The sequence below is a fragment of the Dermacentor variabilis genome, chromosome 9 (genome assembly GCF_050947875.1).
Source record: "Dermacentor variabilis isolate Ectoservices chromosome 9, ASM5094787v1, whole genome shotgun sequence".
NCBI lineage: Eukaryota > Metazoa > Arthropoda > Arachnida > Ixodida > Ixodidae > Dermacentor > Dermacentor variabilis.
The window spans coordinates 52,118,041-52,122,853 of NC_134576.1; positions in this window are offsets into that span (position 1 = coordinate 52,118,041).

Sequence of the window (4,813 nt, forward strand, 5' to 3'; positions counted from 1 at the left end):
GACACAGCGACTGACGTCAGGGCGAGGAGCGTGCCAGGTTATCTACTGTGATCTACGCTGTACACACGCACACCATGCACACACGATCAACGAATGAAAAAGACGGCCAAATTAAACAAATAAAAATAAAAGAGCGGTATGAGTTTAGCGGCACCTTTAAAATGTTTAACAAATGCGCGCCAAGTATAAAAAGGCAAAGAACAGACTGAAAGAAACGATAAGAAACTGAAACCGAAACTTTTTAGACGCGCCAAATCGCATTGTTTGGTGGATATGAAATTTCACTTCTTTGATCAAAACTGTTACCAGCGCTTAGAGCGCTTGTCGTACATGACGGACCACTTATTAAAGGGAATGTCTCCAGATTCACGTGGCGATTTCCAAGGATCCGTTTTGAATGAATGAATGTGTGGTTTTTATTGGCGCAAGGGGCAGGTATGGCCAAAGAGCGCCATGCAAGTGTTAATGATTTCGCAGTGGAGTTATGAATTCTGTGAAGTTGATGTGACGTGGCTGTAAAGGGGCCTAAAATATAGTCACTGTACAGTGCGTAAAATGTACGTGTAATAAAATTATGGCGATGACAAATGACGTGTGCTATGAGCATTAAGGTGCATTGCAAAATAATGATACGATATAAAAAAAATGCATAGGTTTCTAAAATTAACTAGAGCACCGTGGCCTCTTTAGAGCCCTTGAGACACAAGGGCCTGGAGGCATGTGCTATATAAAACAACTATCACAGCGGCATCCTCTGGAGAGAGGATGCGCTACGAATTTATTGGGCTTGCAACATGTAGGACAACCTCATTTAAAAAATTGAGGACTGCTTTGGTGTTGAAAAATGGTTCTTTGCCAGGAAACATAGCTGGGTGAAGAGGTATGCAATAACGATATGCAAGAGGAAAATGCTTCTTTCTTTCAGGTTCGGCTTTGCACGACACTCCAAGAGGACGTGGAGGACGGTCAGCCTCTCACCACATCGACCACAGGTTGGCGGTTCATTTCCAGTAAGCAGGAAATTGTGTGTACCAAATGTGTGCCCCATTCTGAGGCGGCAGAATAGGACATCTGTTCGCCGTGATTTTGTTGGGGAGGGCCAAAAACCTAGCTGTGACTTTATAATGTTATTGTTTATTTCTGCATTCCACATGCGTTGCCAGTGTTGTCGCAGTTTCTTACACAAGAAAGGCTTCAGATCTGTGACAGGGACAGCAGCTGTAGAAAAAGTGTTTAGTGATGTGAGTGATGTGGCCATTTTATCAGCCAGTACATTACCTTCGATACCTCTATGGCCAGGTACCCAGCATATTACTACATGTATATGTGATATATAAATACTGCATAAGAGGGAGTAAAGTTCAATGAAAACAGGATTTTTAAGCTTTTGTAATGAAATTAACGCTTTTACGAGACTTAGCGAGTCTGTGTATACAATTGCTCTGTCGAGTTTTAATTTCTGTATATGTCTTACTGCAGACAGTACTGCATAAGCTTCTGCAGTGAAGATACTTGTTTGCGGGTTCAATAAGTCAGATATAGAAAGAGAGGGACCAACAGCAGCATAAGATACACCAGCATGTGATTTTGATGCGTCTGTGTAGAATTCAGAGCAGCTGTACTTCGATTGAAGTTAACGGAAATGCATAGCGATTTCAAGGTCAGATGCGTGCTTTGTGACCTCTACAAAGGATACGTCACAGTCTATCACCTGCCACTCCCAGGGCGGTAATAGCTTAGTTGGAGGCATTAGACGATGTTCGAGAACAGGGACATCCATTTTCGTGCTAAGTTCTCTTGCACGCAGTGAGAAAGGAAGTCTCATGGAGGGTTTATTATGAAAAAGTGTTTGACACGTTAAGTCGTTAACAGTTTTGAAACACGGATGTTCTTTATTGGAGCGCACATTGAGAAAATAGGTAAAGCTGATGTACATTCTCTGAAAATGCAGTGACCACTCGTCTGACTCTGCATATAGACTTTCCACCGGGCTTGTTCTAAATGCGCCACTGGCCAGGCGGATACCCAGATGATGAACGGGGTCTAACATTTTTAGCGCACTCGGTGCAGCAGAGTGATATACTATGGCACCATAATCTAACCGTGATCTAACTAGGCTCCTGTAAAGATTCAACAGGCACCTCCTGTCGCTACCCCATGTAGTGTGGGATAGAACTTTAAGTAACTTCATGGTTTTTAGACATATTTCTTTAAGACATTTTATGTGTGAAATGAAGGTAAGCCTGGAGTCAAGGATAACACCTAGAAATTTGTGTTCTTTGTTAACAGGAATTTGTTGTCCACCCAGTTCTACACAGGGATCAGGTACCAAGCCTCTCTTTCTTGTGAAGAGAACACAAGAACTTTTGTGCGGGTTGATTTTAAATCCACTTTTGTCTGCCCACTTGGACACCTTGTTTAAGCCCTGCTGTACCTGTCTTTCACACACTGTAAGGTAGCAGGATTTGAAACCTATCTGTATATCGTCTACATAGACGGAATAAAAAATGGCTGGGGGCAGTGAAGAACGAAGTGTATTCATTTTAATGATAAAGAGAGTGCAGCTGAGCACGCCTCCCTGGGGTACACCAGTTTCCTGCGTAAAAGGACGTGACAGTGCATTACCGACTTTTACTCGGAAGGTACGATTTGACAAATAGCTTTCAATTGTGTTCAGCATATTTCCACGGATGCCCATTTCCGACAGATCTCGCAAGATCCTGTAACACCATGCCGTGTCATACGCTTTCTTGTTGTCAAGGAATATCGATAGGAAAAACTGTTTATGTATAAATGCATCGTGGATATTTCCTTCTATGCGCACAAGATGATCGGTTGTTGACCGTCCTTCTCGGAAGCCACACTGATAAGGATCGAGAATATTGTTGAGCTCAAGGAAATGTATAAGTCTGCGATTTATCATTTTTTCGAAAAGCTTACACAGAAAATTTGTTAGAGCTATCAGACGATAACTTGCTGCCAAGGAAGGGTCTTTTCCCAGCTTCAGAACGGGAACTACGATCGCTTCCTTCCATGTGGATGGGAGGTATCCCGCAGCCCAAATTGTGTTAAAAAGTGTGAGTAGTGTAACTTGTGTCTCAGTATGTAGGTTTCTGATCATGTCATACATGACTCTGTCAGGTCACGGCGCAGAGCTTTTGCATGTGTTCAAGGCAGCTCTCAACTCGGCAATACTAAAAGGTCGGTTATACGGTTCATTCTGTCTGCATTTTCTTATGATTGGCTTACGTTCCTCTATTTTTCTATGTTTAAGGAAGGATTGGGAATAATGGATTGAGCTTGACACACGCTCAAAGTGCTCCCCTAGGGTGTCTGCCTGCTCTTTTAAAGTATTTACTTGGTCGTTCACCAAAGGCAACAGATTTATTTGCTGCCCTTTTAGCTTCCTTACGCCATTCCAAACTTTCGCCTCCTGTGTGTAAGAACTGATACCTGAGAGGAATCTCAGCCAGCTTTCTCTCTTCGCCTGACGCCGTATGCGCCTTCCCTGTGACTTTATGTGTTTAAATTCGATAAGATTTTCTGCATTCGGCGACCTACGCAATATTCCCTATGCCTTATTCTGCCTCTTTCGGGCATTTCTACATTCATCATTCCACCAGGGAACACGTCTTTTAGGTGAACCACCATTTGTTTGCGGAATAAACTTTTCTGCAGCATCAATAATAAAAGCGGTAAAATATGCAACAGCTTCATCTATACTAAAATTGTTTATAAAACCGAGTGGTAAATGAGTAGATTCTTTAAGATGCTCCCAGTCAGCCGATGCCGATTTCCAAATGGGAAACCGGGGAGTGTTGTCATGCTGCATTAGTGATTTTAAAGTTATAGAGAAGTGGTCACTTCCAAAAGCATTCTTTATCACATTCCATTCAAGATGAGGCAGAAGGGAATCAGAGCCTATTGCTAGGTCTATCGATGAATATGAATTGTGTTGAAGGCTGTAATATGTTGATTCCTTCTTATTAAATAGGCAGGCACTAGAGTTCAGAATAAAATTTTCAAGAAGGCAGCCCCTTGCGTCGCATCACGCGTCTCCCCACAACGTGTTGTGGGCGTTAAAATCACCCACAAGTACGTAGGGTTCCGGGAGCTGATTTATCAGGTTATAGAGATCAGTTTTTTGGAGGCGATAGCTTGGAGGTATATAAAGGGAACAGACGGTCACCAAATTATTGAAAATAATCCCTCTAATTGACACTGCCTCGAGGGGCGTCTGTAAGGCTACCTGGCGACAAGCTACGGACTTGCCTGCAAGGATTGCTACACCGCCGGACGAGGTGTTAGCCTCATCACGATCCTTGCGGAAAATGGTCTATTGTCGGAGGAAGTTTGTGTGTTTTGATTTTAAATGTGTTTCCTGTAAACACAGCACTTTTGGATTATGTTTGTGGATGAGTTCTTGTACGTCATCAAGGTTTTTAAGAAGACCTCCGATGTTCCATTGAATAATTTGTGTGTCCATATTTAAAGTAAATTGGTGCTGTGTGTACGGAAACGGAAGTGATGCCTTAGTTTACAGAGCTCTTTCCAGGCCCTGTAACGGGAATGTGACCCTTTTTGGAGCGTTTGAGCGAACCTCACCGCCCCTTAGGCGCTTGGTGCGCCGTGACGATAGGTGTAGTGTCCATTGCCTCTTGGGAGGCGCCGGACACACACTCTTGCGAGCGAGAAGTTTCCCGAGAGAGCCTCGCCTCGGAGGGCAAGGCACCTGCGCTCACCAGCCCGGAGGACGATGGGGCTCCCTGAGGGATTTGGCTGCGCCGGCTGTTGCCAGCGCTGGAAAGGGCCG